We start from the raw sequence: 16,615 nt of genomic DNA, 5'->3' as shown, positions 1-16,615 counted from the left end.
CCCCCCCTTTTCTCTCCTTCTGTGGATCTCTTCTTTGACTAACGGAACCAGCGAGGGAAAGAGAGGATGGAGGGAGGAGGGGGGGGAGCGTGAAAAGGGAGGGGGAGGGCCACAGTGAAACGGAGAGAGTGAGCGGAGGAAGACAGAGGGGAGAGGGTGGTCTCGGAATTTTTTATATGAGAGAGAAAGTGGAGGAGAGGCGGCAAGGTGAGGGCACATCCGCGCTTGTCGAGAGATAAGGAGGTGCGTGGGGGTCGGGGTTGGGGGGGGGGGGCGTCAGTGTGAAAATGGAAAAAGGTGGAGCGATGATGGCGATGGTGGGGATTACAAACATGAGACGGGGAGCCACATTGTGGTAAAAGGAAGAGGGGAAAGTGAAGCGGAATAAGACAACGGAGCAGGATGGAGGAGGAAGAAGCCAGGGAGGGGACAGCTGATGAGGGAAAGCTGGCGAGGGTGTGTGTGTGTGTGCGTGCGCGTGCGCATGTGTCATATATATATACATATATATACATATATATATATAGTGTGTGTGTGTGTGTGTGTGTTTGAAGACAGAAGGAATTAGACCGCGAGAAAATGTGTTGAGGAGGAGAGTGTGAATTACATATGCATCGGCGAAGAAAAGCAAACATGAAGCAGAGCGGCCTCGAGAACCAGACTGAAAAATGGACAAGAGAGAGAGAGAGAGAGAGAGCGAAATGGCTTTTTTAAGGCTTTTGTTTTTCTTCCGCTTGTTTCAACACTCGGCAGCTGTTGCCTGAGCGATGGTGCAATTGTCGCCATGGCAATCGGGAGGCTTGGTGTTGTCATCGATACAGTAGCAGGTGCTCCATTTTTTGCGTTGGGTGAGAAAGTCTGAATATGCGGGTGTCATTTACACACGCGTGAGGATGCCCTTACTGCCGCATTGGAAATACTTGAAAGGGCCGAAATACACGTCTGAATAAGTACTTTCAAATAAATAATCGGAAAGCCTGCTCAAGCTGTACGCGGACATGCACTCGGTTGTTTGTGCACTCTGCCTTTAAGATGTTGGACCGTACCACTCGTGGCCATGCAAAAGGGGAATATTTGCTTCACTGTCTTTTGCATCATCGCTTCTATAATTAAGTACAAATCCACCACACGCCCCCGCCCCCCTCCACACACTCCCCTCAATGCTGGAGCAGTGCTACAACAATCAAGCGATTCTGGGTGACGAGCGCGCGTTTTAGTCCCCGGGGGTGAAGCGTCGCACGGGGCATTGGATTGAAAAAAAAAAAAAAACATAAGAGTGAGCGACTCCTCCAACTGCAGATGGCCACATTCTACAGATGGCCGCTGTTAGAAATACGCTCACGCATCAAGAAACGTCCATGAATGCCAAGAGCGTGAAGGCATCTGACGTCCTCCCTCAAAGTTCAGACCCGGCGCGTGACATGTCGGTGGCGACTTGGTGCTCGAGCGATTCAAACCAAAATGTTTGTGTCGCGCCTTAATGCGGCATGAGCGATTGGCACCGAGGTCATTACAGTGAGATTTTACGGCAACATAATATTTAATTAGTCCCTCTAACGTTTAATGCCATCCGACACCTCCGTTTATGGATTTTATTTACACTCTTTCTGAGAAGACTGAGGTTCCGCTCAATTTTAAAAATGGCAATAAATGGGCCTCAATCTCGGAATCTGCGAGTGGCGTTCTTTCAATGAGCAACGAAACCCTCAACTCTTAATGAATTCGTCAGATAAGCATGTCGTGCATTTGTGCACCTCGTTGGAGCTGCAGATGAACTGAAAATATTTCGCATTCCAAGCCGTTGCCAAAGATTTGACCGTCAAATTGCTTTTTTTTATGACACCGCTAATGACGAGCACCCTCGAGGACACGTGATTCAGAAAATATGGGTGCAAAAAACACGCGTGTTAGTTTAATTAAAGACACCAAATGAGGGGTGTCAAACTCATTTTCGTTGCGGGCCGCACTGTAATTATGGTTTCCCTTCTAGTTAGCGTTTCCCTCAGGGGACCATCATGACTGTGGATAGCACCCAAAAAAATAAACCACAAATATAGAGCATGTCGGCTTGTTGACCCCGTCGTGCCTGCGTGGGTTTTCTCCGGGTACTCCGGTTTTTCCTCCCCCATTCCAAAAACATGCGTGGCAGGTTGATGGAACACTCTAAATTGTCCCTCGGTGTGAGTGTGAGCGTGGATGCGTGTTCGTCTCTTCTGTGTGCCCTGCGATTGGCCGGTAACCAGTTCAGGGTGTTCCCCCGCCTACTGCGGGGGAAAGAAAGCCGGGATAGGCTCCAGCATCCCCAGCGACCCTTGTGAGGATAAGCGGATTGCTACAAATGGACAGATGGATGTATTTAACTCATTCAGTACCAGCCAATTCTAGACCAAGTCTGAAAAGACGTTTAAAAACGTCTTTGGGAGTGAATGAGTTAATTGTACCCCGCCAAAAAAAAAAAAAAAATCAATTTCAAAAGAAATATATAGTCGACACATCATTAGCTATCTCATGTCAACGTGACGGATCGAGGAAATTAACTTAAAGTAGTAAGTGACTATGAGTCAAACCTCACAGAAGATCAAGTCCGTGATGTTTCATTTATTTTTTCCTCCATTGCACCTCACTCTCTTTGACACTTCCTGGTGAAATATATCTCACACGCAAATGAAGCTAAATATAAACCAGTCTGCCATAGTTGAAAGTGAAAAGAGGTGTGTTATGTGTTTGGATTTTTTTTTTCCAAAATAGAGTCAAGAACATTTAAATGTGTGGGAATCTCTCAGACGCTATGCGTTTATGCATGCAGAATGCGAGTTAATATGGACAAGGCATGAAGAAAAAGTACAGGTAACATCCATAAATGCACACACGACACTGTTTTGTTGAGAAAATAAGAGAATAATCGGATCATATTTGACTGTGGGTAGATTCGGACGTAAAAAGGGACTCACCCACAAACGCGCGGTCTCCATCCTCCGGTACTGCTGTGCTGAATGATGATCGTCCTTTTGGCTCCACGGCGCGCTTCTCGTTCAAATGTAGGCCAAGGACGGGCGCTGGTCAACTAAATGGGCTAAACCTGAGCAGGACATGCACGTCATGGGGCTGCTCAATGAAAGGTGGGCAGGTTGTATATTTAGTAAAGGACAATGGAGCTTTACCTCAACGGTTGGACCTTAATGCTCGACCTCTATCCATTCCGAGATGATGCTCAGCCTCTGATTTATTCATTGCAACCACTTTTTCCCCCCCACAGGAAATAATGGAAATAGAAACCTGTTTACATTGGGTCCTTTCAGAATCACACTTTAATACCCGTCAGTCCCATGCAAGTGTAAAAGTCATTATGAGAAGACAGTAGTCCGTAATAAATATGATCTCTAGCCCCTTCTTGTGCCTCAAATTGAATGTACAAAAAAATAAAATAAATAAAAACCACAGCGCCTGAAGAAAAACAACACCGAGTTAGTAGAAGGCGGTACTTAAGAGATGTCAGTCATTTGTCAGCCACTCGCAGGGCTCACTCATCGTGGCTTTACAGTATCGGACATTTGATTATCGTTTTTAAAAGTTTTTATTTGTGCAAGGCTTTGGGACTGTGCCAGGAGTGTGTTTGCTCGCGAGCAATGCGATGATGTCATGTCTGACGGCAGTTGGACTCATTTTACAACTCGTTTGACATTTGACACACTTTGTTCCAAACGATTATTGTGCCTTGGAGACTTTTGGATTTTTCTCGCAAGCAATAGATAAATAAATAAATAAAATCCGCTTTTCAATGACATTTAAAAAAAAAAAGCCAGAAGCGATTCTGAGTCATCAAGGACGAAAGACACCCACAGGTTTGTACGCACAGCATGGCGGAGTGACTTTTTTGATGTTGTTTGGGGCCTCGATTTGAGGAGGTGGTGGAGGAGGTTTAAGTTTGCCCGCAGATTTGCTGCATGGACGTCACGAGTAGTATAGTCCAGCTGTTGCCATGTGTTGCGTGCATCAGGTGCGACTTTCTGAGGAAATTGGCCACAGGCTGGATTCTAGTCTTGAAATGTGTGCCAAAAGACATGTTCCATTCGGCTGATGCAGGGTTTCTTTTCGGAGGGATATTTCGTCTGTCACCTGACTGCTTGCTCATGTTCCTGCCTTGCATGGAAACTTGATTTTATTTTAGTTTCATTATTATACAAAATAAAAGGCCACAACGTGGTGCAATATAATGATATATGCGCGGGGGTGGGGGGATGATTTGCAATGATAACAAATGCTCAGCTATGACACTGTGTGAGATAAATATGGATCATCAGTTGCTGCCCTAATCCTGTTAACTCCCCCCCCCCCCCCTGCGAATCTATAATGAATTGAGATCAATTTTTGGTTTTCTTATGACACCTGAACAAATTTTAACTGTTTATTTTTCTTCGATCTTTCCGTATTGTGTGATTTTTTTTAAAATATCCATTCAAATTCTACAGATTATTGTGGGTGTAATTTATTGTGATGTCCAAGTGCACCAGATCACACCGAGAGGTGTTTCTAATATATGGCATCTCATGTGTAACTATATAATGGAAACAAAATAATACCCCCCCCCCCCAAAAAAAGTCCTGTGCCTGATGTTGAGATGTAAAAAAAAATAAATAAATAAAAATAAAAAAAACCCAGGCAGGTGACCACTAGAGGGCAGCCTCCCCTTTTCCTCAAAATTTCCCATGATGTACTATAAAATTTACTGTAGTACGAGGGCCCTGGCGAAGATTGCATTGTCCCTCAGATCCAACATGAGTGACCTCTTGGAGGGGCGGGGGGGGGGGGGGTGTATTAATGGACAACAATTCGGACAGACTAATTCATTCAACATCTCTGAAATAAGCCTCCCAGAAAAGTGAGAGCTGTTACAGCTACTTTGGTTTATTTTTTATTTTTTTTAGGTCACTCACTGCGTATTTAGTCTCACGTGCGTCCACTTAATCTTCCATTGCTGATTATTTCGAGCACACACAATCATCTAGCCATTTTGTGATTAATCGCTGGGCATATTGACAATTTCGAGTGGACGCTGAGGCCCGCTTTTGGAATGTGGTGCAGACTAGCTCAATGTTGCTCCCCATCTCCTCTCGTGTTATCCTAAATAACGAACCTTGAAGCACATAAAGTCACTTTCAACATCTTCAGTGTTTGCTTATGTTGAGTCCAACAATTAATGTGTATTTGTACATCGCAATTTTCTTACCTTTTTGGGAGGGGAAAGGCGGCGTGTTTAGGTGTACGTGGGAAGTTGGAGAAATAAATTTCAAGCCATGCGAGGAGGATGTGAGTTACTAAGTGTCATGGTAACAAAGAATATACTGTACAGCACTGTAAACTTGGCGCATTAGTGACAAGTCAACGCGAGGGACCACGAGCGCCGTTTTTTTTCGGCCTGAGTCGTGACGGCACGACAGCGATTTGACACCGAGTGCCAACAAGAAAGGAAGTGGAATTGCAATTTTTGTCAACACGTAATTGTGGCATTCCCTGTATTTTTGGGGGGTGGGGGAGTGCCATTAAAATGATATCCGACTGAGTTGTGGTTGAAGTTATGGGACAATTATATGGAGTTGAACGCCATCTTCTGGTGAACACTTGTCCTGTTTTTTTTAGCGCCATAAACATGAAATCTGAGTTTTTTTTGGCATTCTGGAAAGATGAGGCGGAGTTGAACGCCTCCTCCCGGTTTAGCTTTGTCCTACAGTTGTTACTGGCAAAGTATGAGGGTCACTGGGTTCAATGCATTCCTAAGCCCAGCACATGGGCCTGTGCATAGCGGTTGGGGGACATGCACCAAACATGTTCTCGTTACATGGTCTTGCGTGTTTGGTCGCGCTTGTTTATGAAAGCAACTTGTCTTTGTCTGGATTGTTGCGATTTGTGTTCAACAAATTAAAATCCACCCGTGAAAGGGAAATAAGAGGCACGCCGAGCAAGACAGACTTGACATTTGACTTGTTCACCCTGTACATCATAATCATGCCAGTATAAAGAGGCTGCAGGCTATGTTTGTGCTATATGAAAATATCCAACTATGCATTTTGGGTGTGACCCGAAAGCACGGTTGTCCCTTGAGGCCACATTCGAATGATATCAGCGCATATGAGACAAGATACTTTGTTTGGGTGAATATGATGCAGCTTATTTTTTTTTATTATTATCATTAAATAAAATTAAAATGCCATGGAAAGGCACTTTGTTTGTGGGGCTATTCAATCCAACCGCAGTGGTTATGCGCATACCGCTTGCCTCGCACCCATTCATCTGGGATAGGCTGCAGCTTACGCAGAAGCCAACTGAAGAAAAGCAGTATACAAAGTGAAGGACAAATAATACGTGCCGTATGTAACATATTCCAAACAGGATGTGCCAAGCCTCACAGTGGAGTACTTTTTCGTTTCCTTTGAGGGAGGGAGGGCCTATCGAGCTAATAAATCATTCATTTTATAAAGAATATCAAATTGCAAACATTGAATTGAGCAGCTCATTGTGAATACTTTATGGACAATGCAGCAGTTGCCTGGAATTGCTTCAGTATGTTTGGAAAAAGGTTTCTCCTGCACTCAAGGATGGAGATAGAAACCATTATTTGGAAAGTCCATCCTTCACTCAGTATAAGCAAAGCCACAAGTGGTTTTTTTTTTTGGTCCTTCCCATTTCCAATAAACACATCATTTTTTTTCTCCCCGCGCCCGCATTGAATTAATTCAGTCTTTGTGCACCATGAGTGCATTTACAATAATGAAAAGCAGCTCAAACTATGCCTAAAGTCCCATCAGTCATTTTCCTGCTTTTTAAAGGGCCAATCTGTGCCCAGCAGTGTGAATAAGAGAAGAAAATGTACAGGCCAGTTCACATTATCCAGTCATTGACCTTGGTGAAGCTATTTCTCTGGTCATTCAGCATGTCAACGCGTTACCTCTGTGCTCATTCAGTTAACCAATTACCTTGAAGATTATTGATTTTTTTGTACTTTATTCACAAAAGAAAATGAACACACACAAAAAAGCCATTCTGTATGCACATGCTACAGGAATACCAAGGCAGGCAAAGTGAGCCAAATATATCAGAATTCCAGCTTGTTTTGTTTGAACCCACTGTAAAAAAACATTTAAAAAAATGTAAAGCTTTATAACACCCCCCCCCCCCTGCCCCCCAAAAAGAAACAGAAAACAAAAACATATTCAATTTCCCTGTGGCCTTCAACAAGCAAAACTGCTGCTGCACCTTTGCCTTCAAATTAAACTCACACACACACACACACACAAAAAAAATTAAAATTATACTTCCACAAGGTTGCAGCATTCAAGATAGGGCCAGAATGCAATTTGTCTCTTTGACTGATTAAAAAAAAAAAAAGAAAATTAAAAGCTTGCAATTGAATTTCTCCATTTTTTTTTTAAATCCCACAAAATAAACAAAAGGGCCGGATAAAGCACCAGCACCAAAAGAGGTTAAAAACCTTTCTAAGTGTAAAACATCATTTAGTCTTGTTCACTCAGCATTATTCAGGGAAAACATATTCATGCAAATCACAGAATGGGCACTTGTTAAAAAAGAAAAAAAATTAATGCATTAGTTACAAAAGGCCTTTTTTTTCCCCAAAAAATTCTCCCCTGAATGGTTTGTCACCCCAGTCCATATTGCGCACGTAGACCAGTTGACCTCCATAGTCATTCAGCATGTCAACCAAATACCTTTATGTTCATTAAACACGTGAGCGAGTGACATCAAATGTTAGCCGATCACTCAGCATGATTTCCTCCACGTTGATCCGGCATGTCGCTGTTTGACCGCACTGGTCAATTCGTATGCTCGGCGGTTGCCTTTCTTTAAATGCAGCGCGTTAACTCCCATCCCTTAATGGTCATTCAGCCTATCATATGGTTTCATTAGTCTTTCAGCGCGTCGTTCATCTTAGTCATTTAGAATGGCAACTCAGTTTTTGTGTATCCTCATTCGCCCACGTAGACCAGCTGCGTAACTTGTTCACCTGTTGAGGGCAACCCTCAATCGCGATGCGAACCAATCATTCGGGCCGACGAGCGTTTAGCCCTCTCCTCAGCATGCCAACCTGTTCCCGCTCTCGTGTCACCCAGGCTTCTAATTGGCGAAGGATACAGGAAATGAATCCAGCCTTTCATTAGTTTGACAATATATTGATGCAAGGAAGAACTCCCGGTGTCTTTTGACGTCTGAATCTTGAGGTCACGGTGTGTCAGGTCTATAAGACTGTTTGTTGCGGGTCAACATAAAACATTTTCATCTGCTCAAATTTTCCAAAACATCATTTTGCGTCAAAGCGAAACGAAATGAAGTATGAATCATGAGGTATACAGGAGCCCACATTATTCTTATCTCAGCTAGACGGCTGACACAGACAGGGAGGCTCGGGCACTGAAAAGACTCGAAGTAGAAGAAGCCCATTAATCATTTATACTACTTGGACACAAAAGACAGCACTGTGCCAGCTCATTTCAACTAGACTGAACATGCTTTTTTTTTTTTTTTGGAGTGGGGGGGTGGGGGTCGAACTTGTCATCTTTGATCATTTTTAAGATTATTGCAGCCCTGGACCAAGCCTGAGCCGCACTGACGTGTAGCAATAACGATCGTCACAGTCTGAAAATGGTGTTCGTGCACAACATTTGGAGTTTTCATTATACTTGGGCAGTTATAGGCTCTGTGCGGTTCATTTCTATTCCAAGATGAAGGTAAGCCTACACGATGTGCAATTGCCCATATTTGAAAGCACAATTAGATGAAAAAAAAAACCCCCAATAATAAAAAAGAGAGAAACTAATTTTTAAACAGTCTTAATATTGACACCCAAGGTAAAGACAAGGAGAAAGATTATGGACAAAAACGTTTTGGACAAAGGGTCATTTTATCCACTCAAACTATCAGGGAAAATTAAGTTTTCCATAATTTCCCCAATGTGCGACAATGTGTGAAAGTGTTTTTTTTTTTTTAAGTGGAAAGAAGAGGTCTCTCATCTAAATAGTGTGTGAGAGAAGTGAACAATAGGTAATTTCCATTAATGAGTATCATTCTCTTTGCTAATGGGGTGGTGAGGTGATTGCACTTTTTTTTTATATATTATATTTAATATGAGTGAGCCTGGGGGAAGAATTCCAAGTCGGGAAACAAAGACGATCTTTGGTTGAGTTTCTCATTGGTTCCCTTGGATGGGGTGGAAAATTTCCTTCCCAAAATTAAAAATAAATAAATAAAAAGGAAATAGACAAAGCCAGAACACATGCAGGATTTTGACATCGATCACCAGCGGTACAGAAACTGTCAAAAATGTTGACAGTGGCGTCCTCATGTCTGAGCACAACATTAAAAAAAAAGGGGGGGGATAAAACAATATTGACTTTTTGCTTGGTTTGATCATTGTCTAAAATCCACAAATGTTGAAGAAAAACAAGCACATGAAACACAGCACAAAATAAAATATAGTTTCATCATTTTGGGAGAAGCAACAACAAAGCGGTGCCCCTGCTCCCCCCCCCCAAAAAAGAAAAAAAACATTTGGCAGTAATGTGAGGAGGCCTTTTACTCTGTCACATCTACCACGTCTGTGATCACTTCTTGTTAGATTCAGTGTAACATGTACTACCAATGTTGTCACTGTGCACTGCCACCCAAGTTATTTTGGGCCCAGTAATTGACAAATTAAAACCAAAATACCAGCCACCCCCCAAAAAGAAGAGAGCAAGGAGAGCAAAGTCGTGTTATTTTGCGCACTTGTCTTCTGTGGGTGTGTTCAGAAGATGAGAGGCATTTTGCAAAATGTTGCCAGCTTTGCTTTACTTCTTGTTTTAACTTTAAAGTATCTCAACAACAAAAATACAAATAAGGCTACATGTTGTTGTCCTCCTCACATTAAGGGTTGCTTTTTTTTTTTTTCCTGGTTGTAACAATCGATGCATAGACTGTAGCAGAATTTTGTTCCAGAATGTCACACACACCCTCAATGTTAACTACGGCTGTCAATCAGCAGCAATGACAGCCGAGAAACTAAGATCAATGCAACTTCAAAGCCCCTCTGGTGATTTTTTTCTTTTTTTAGTTGTTCAGTTAAATAGGTAAATAAGAATATTTTATTTGTAAGCCTTTTGTCAGAGAAGACTCACAAAGAGCTTCACATCAATAAAATACAAAAGTATGACATTTTATGATTAATACAAAGGGGGCGGGGGAAACAACAATCCTGTCAATAATGCCTGCTTAAACAAGTGTGTGTGCGTGTATGTGTGTAAATGTCCCCAAAAAGAAGTATGTCTTAGTTGAAATGGAAGTGAATTTCCCAATTAGAGGTGAACAGACTGCACGGCTGTATCACCTTTAGATTTTAATCATGTACACGGGACATTAAGTAAAAAGCGGTCAAAAGACCGCCGTGACCTTGCTTGACAAAGTAATTGCAGCGTATTAACCAAGTAGGGAGGAGCCTGACCATTGAGGACTCGGTAAGTGACTGTTAATATTTGGTCCTAAATCCTGAAATTGACAAGGAGCCCGCATTGCAAGGACGACAGAACGCCATTTGCAGCTAAATGGAGATGCCCTAATGATGTTTTCTTGGGAAAGAGTCAAGAATTCAGAAAAAGGCACACATTTCCAGTTCAGAACATAAATGAATATTTTTGAGGAAGAAAAAGCACCGTTGGTTACAGTTTTAGTATGTTTTTCAAAAAGCCTGGCTAGATCAAATTTTCTAAAGCTTGGGTGGACACTTTTCGAAAGTGACCCGAAAAAGCTTGAGGAGCCAGGCTGTTAATTTCTACTGTTACAATCAATACTTCAGTTTTCATGATATTGAACAAAATTGTTTTAATCAAATAAATAAAATCGAAAAAAGGATGGGCTCAAAGACTGGCCCTTGAGGAACACCACAGCACTAAAGGTGGACATACAGCAATTTATGAGGGCCAAGCAACTACAACGAAAACATCTATTAGCTAAATTGGCGATGAACCAGCTTATCTCCAAAAACGCAGATGCATTTTCTCAGCAGGATATGCCGGTCAGTGGGATCAGAAGCTGCATGGCGATCAAGCAGCTGCAACGTTGGACATTTCCTGACATCACAGGCCATTAAAATGTTATTTTTACAGACCCTGAAAAAAACAGTTTTGTAGGAATGTAATTGCCTATAACCAGATTGAAATATAGGACATTATTTCTGGTCAGCATTGCAACTAACCTGTTTTCAGGCCGTTGCACAAAAGCAACGTCATCTATAGTGGCAGAAATTATCTTTTGGATTTCTCTTTTTGGATTAGATCAGCAAAGAAGAAAAAAAAATGTCAAAATGAAATTCAAGCACAAGTGCGAGAGTGTCCGCGACAGGAAGTTCCTCGTAAAATTTCAAGCTGCAGCGATTCTCCCATCTCGGCTTCCGACACACCCACCAAATTTGGCAATTGGCGTGCAGCCGCCAAAGAAGTGTGACTCATTGAATTCTGAGGAATCCTGCAAGTCTCGGATTCTGACGTTTTCCCGAGACACGAATTACAGAGTCATCCATTTGGAAAATATGTCACATCTCAAGGTGAAAGTTCTACATATAGAAGTGGTTCAGGGCTAATCAGTTGAGTACTGTGAAACCTTTGCGCACAATCGCTACTTCAAAACAATTTAAAGCCACTAAAAACTGCGCTCGTAGAGTCATATTCTACTTTTCTTCACAGTGACAAGTGTCCAATATTGTTTCTTCATTTAGCCTTAAAGTAAGGAGAACAAAAGTATTTGCTTTTCGATGGCACATGATGAACACATTTTTTTTTCTTTTCCCAATGTCTGGGAGGTGAGTCTTTTCACATGAGTGCGAAACAGCTGACTTTGGAGCATACTTTCCGTTCTTGCTTCTTGTTGGCTTGCTGGCATGTGGTTTGTCCGACCTTTCGGTCAAAAGGAAACATTTTGTGTCAATGTTACAGTACGGCCCACCCTGCAGACACCACAGGCGTAAAAGACGTTATTGAGCCAGGTCAGAAGAGTGCGCATCACTTTTCCTACATGCTACTATTGAAGTAGAAGAGCTTTCGTGTGTGTGTGTGTGTGTGTCTGTGTGGTGTGGCATTTAATATGCATTATATTCTAATGATTGCATTAGACTTAGACCTTGGCAAAATGTTTGGATAAAACCGCTTGTTGCATTCCTCTGGGGAAAGGCGCGCATCTTTGTTTGTGCGTCTATTCCACGTTCAATTTCCACACGTTGGATTCCAAAAATGAAATAAATAACACAGTAGAGGTTAGGCTCTAAAATAAAATGTCTAATTCCACTGCTAATTGAATCACAACTAATCTCATTGGTAACAAACAAGTTTGAGCAGTGCAGGTTTGGCATCCGGCTCGTAATGAGCTGCCTCGACGACCCTGTAAAATTAAAAGCCCGCGGCCGTGCACATATTAATGTTTTAAATCAGAAGGGAGAGATGGGATACAATCCGGAGCCTGGCTCGCACAATAACACTGTGACACACAGCACATTTCAGAGTTCATGGGAATTCAATAAATTCCCTTAATTTAAAAAAATAAAAATATTACAGCCAAATTGCTGGCGAGTGAAAAGCCTTTTTCATCTTTCCACACAGATGCCAAAGGTCCTTTGGATGCATGCACGCACAAACGCCGAAGAAGAAAAGTCTTGCCGCTGTCCTTCGTTGGCTCTATTTACAGATGTGAGAATAGGCTTGACCTACACACTACTAAAAACTGTTCGGCTCAAGTGTTACCACAGACACTGCGTGTGTGTGTGTGTGTGTGTGTGTGTGTGTGTGTGTGTGTGTGTGTGTGTGTGTGTGTGTGTGTCCGTCCATCCATGAAGTTACTTGCATCTTTTTTTAATGAATACTTTGGTGTTTACTGATGAGTAGAATTAATGAGGAATTTATCAAGAGTAATTTATTCAATTTTTTTTCCTTCCCTTCCTCGTGTCAAATTTAACTGTAGCAAAAAAAAAGAAAAGAAAAAAAGAACACTCAATAACAGGTTTGGCTGTCAAGGTTTGGTGGGTGGAAAGAAAATATCACCAAGAGCAGAATCATTGTTAGAATTGTGTGGCTGGAAAAAGAACTTTGGAACCTCAAAATTTTAAAACATCATTTCGAAAAAGATTTTTTTTTTCATTCCATTTTGATACATTTTATAAACTTCAGAAAGACCTTGGAAGTCAGCAGTTACCTTACCCGCCATTACATATTTTCCCACCCTCATTCGACCACACCTCGACAAAGAACCGTTTTAATCCGAACCTGCAATTAATATTCGCCACCATAACGCCCCATTCTTGATGAATTATTAAAGCTTGTGCATATAATGTTAATACTGCACACTTTCCAAATCAATAAAGAAGCCATTCAAGATGAATTCTGTAATGAGAGCTTTTTCCATACACGTTTGGGTAAATAAAACGGTCACACCAAAAATCTGCATACAGCGCAGTGCTATGTAAGAGTTGCCGTTCGTTGTTATTTGAGATTTGAACCCTTTAAAACCTGAGGAAGTTTGACCTCTGACCAGAGGAACAAGGCCAGATATTGTGATCCAGCCTCATCCCTAGAAACAATTTTGAAAATGCCGTTAAGCTTACAATTTATCTCCCGCAGCCAAAGTTTGCTTGTTTCATTGTGGCTACTTTAGGCCGCTACTCCAATGGATTATTATTTTTTTTTTTTAAGAACAGTATTTAGAAGTTACTCCAAATATGTGCTTTGTGCATTGAGGGGACAGAGAAGATGCATGCCGATTATGCAAGGTAGTATTTTTTTGTTTCTGGTATGATTGATGAATAGGTTTGAATTCATGAGTTTGAAGCTTTTGTTTGTTTGTTTTTACCCTTTCAGGGACAGTGGTTACTACAGTGGACAGATTTTCATGTTCTCGGGTTCCATGGGTGCATGAAGGAGTTAATATATTTTGTTTCTGTGAACACCATGTGAGAGACATTTGGGGTTTGTGTTCTTAGGCAATGTGAGAAAACAAAAGCACTTGAAAGAGGACAGTAAGAATCAACACCCAAAAAAAGAAAAAAAATCTTACCTTTAGGACATGAAGACGTGCCTCAAAGCTATTTCCAAGCTTCTTTGGTGGTGAAGTTGGCGAGTGGAAAACGAGCACAAGAAACAAAGCCTGGCTTAAATGCTATTTGGCCATGGCAGAGCAATTGAGAAAACAAGATAAATGCCTTAAAATGACGATTTTAGCCTTGTTCTCTTCCCCCGCGGTTTGAACGGGTGGGTGACATGTCACTTGAAAAGATGTTGCGTGAGGTTAAGTCTTTCCAAGGGAGACGGACATTACTGTAATTGACATTTCAACAAGTCATTTGGTTCAAAAATACATGTGATGGAAATTCAGACATAGTTAAGATGATCTTGCAGGAATGGGTCGCCACCAGGCAGTCTTGTGATCTTCTCCGCACAATTTCTCTTTTTAAACGATGATTTGATTTAGCCAGATATGCCGAATTAAGTACAAGCAAACATACAGTATGAGAGTGAAACTTCTAGCTATGCTTGCAACCTGTTTAGAACTGTTTTTAAAGTCCGGTCGAGTGCAATTTTACTTTTCGAGACCACGACATTGCAGTTCAGTTGTATTGAACTCAAAGGTGCATTTTAATTTATAAGAACTTCAAAAAAAAATGTACTAAGGACAATTTTTATTTATTTTTAACGGTCATGTATAGTTCATTTTAAGTAAATTATTATGATTGAACTTCATGTTGGAATTGCTTATAACAGTAAAACCCTTATTTTTGATGAACATTTGGGCCTACTACCCGACTGTATTTAATGTTCATCATTGTTGTAGTACTCAGAGAGCAAAGTGGCCTACTATATTTTGCAGTTTGAGAGCCACTGATCTATACCTAATGGACAGATAGATAGTTGTCAATTAAATTCGTAGGTTTATTAAACCAGCGATTCCCAACCTTTATTGAGCCGAGGCACATTTTTTGAGTTTGAAAAATCACAAGGCACATCACCAAACATATGTCAATTTCATACTTTTTGCCATCTAATAGAAGATCATTTATTTGTTCTTTCTGTCACTGTAAATTGCTGGAATAGATAGATGGACAAAGATATATTATTTGTTATTCATAAATAATTTTCTCACCGATTAAGTGACATTTGATCAGTTCCCGCGGCACACCGTTAGGGCTCTCACGGCACACTGGATGGGAATCGCTGTCGTAAAGCATAAAAGTGGCAAAAAGTCAAACACGGATACATACATTTAACTAATGTAACGTGTTTGTTTATGGCGTTTGTCGATTCTGCTGAAGTAGAAAAGTGACATTGGTCGGTTTCGTGACGGTGAGGGCGTTTCTCTATGATGTAGGTCAAAGCAGTGGCGGGAGGCTTGTCCTCCGTTGAACCCGCATGGCGTGGAGCCATATCCACGTCCTGCAGAGGGCGCGCACGTCCAGCCCACGCCGACACGCATCCAATATCCCGAATGGAGATCTCCGCACGCACGTCGGAGATGTCGATTATCTGAAAGCTCGCCCCTTTTACCTCTCCGATGGTACTTGTTAAAGTTGTTGAAAACGTGGCTCGGCTTTTTAAAATTTATTTCTTTGCAACACGTGGATGTTTTCCGCCATTACACGAACACTCGCGATGCTTCTTGTGGAGGGGAAACGAGGTTGCACGCGCGTAACCTTAGCTGACCTCTTTGTCAGGAAACGCTTTTTTCCTTTCTTCTAAAATTTGGCGATGCTTCGTTTAAGAACGGTATCCGTGTCTATCCACGCCACGGGTTTCACATATGAATGATACACGGTCATTATCGAATACGAACGACCGCGCTTCATTATTCTGATGTGGACCACAGACACGCGTGTATGCGCGCACACACGCACACCTGTCACTGTCTAGACAGCGAGGGAGGGGGGACATTAAGGCGGAGAGGGGGCCCGGGGGGTTGGTCCCACATGACCCATTTGCTTCATTCTGTGCCAGCCAAAATCTATCTCAAGGCGTTGGAAGAAGAGAAAAAAAAATCAACAACAACAACACGAAGGGGAGAAAAAAAGCAATCACTCCTCCGAATCTGATTGGCCGTGCGAACCGGCACCGTTCGTTCCCCCCTGCTCCCAAACTCGAGGTCGGCTCGGGACGTTAAAAAATAAATAAATGAGAAAATAGAAATGCGTAGAAAGTGGAAGACACGGCAGACAATCTAGCTTGTTTGGTGCTCGGTACTCGATTGGCGGGGGCGTCGGCCAATGGGGAAGCGAGTTGCCGCTGTTTCGCGTGAGCGACATCATCAGCGTCCAATAGGAAGTTGAGTCGCGTGATGGACACATGCTCGACTCCTCCACCGTCCTTGTGATCTAGACGGGGGAGGAAGCGGGCGAGAGAGAGGAAGAGAGAGAGGGTAAGAGATGTGACAGTTCATTCACATTTGTGGACGTGGTTGATTCTATCTGCCAGAGTTCCTTCCCTTTCCGAGCACCAATACACATATGTGACTATTTCAAATGAGGTTTACCATCCGTGTTTACAGGGCGCCATGTCACCGCCGCGGCTTTTATTTGTAAATATTGTGGCTCCTCGGCGAGCAG

The sequence above is a fragment of the Hippocampus guttulatus genome, chromosome 15 (assembly GCF_054856545.1).
Source record: "Hippocampus guttulatus isolate MCC_2025c chromosome 15, RoL_Hgut_1.0, whole genome shotgun sequence".
Lineage (NCBI taxonomy): Eukaryota > Metazoa > Chordata > Actinopteri > Syngnathiformes > Syngnathidae > Hippocampus > Hippocampus guttulatus.
The sequence above is the reverse complement of the archived record's forward strand: the minus strand, read 5'-3'. Positions refer to the sequence as shown.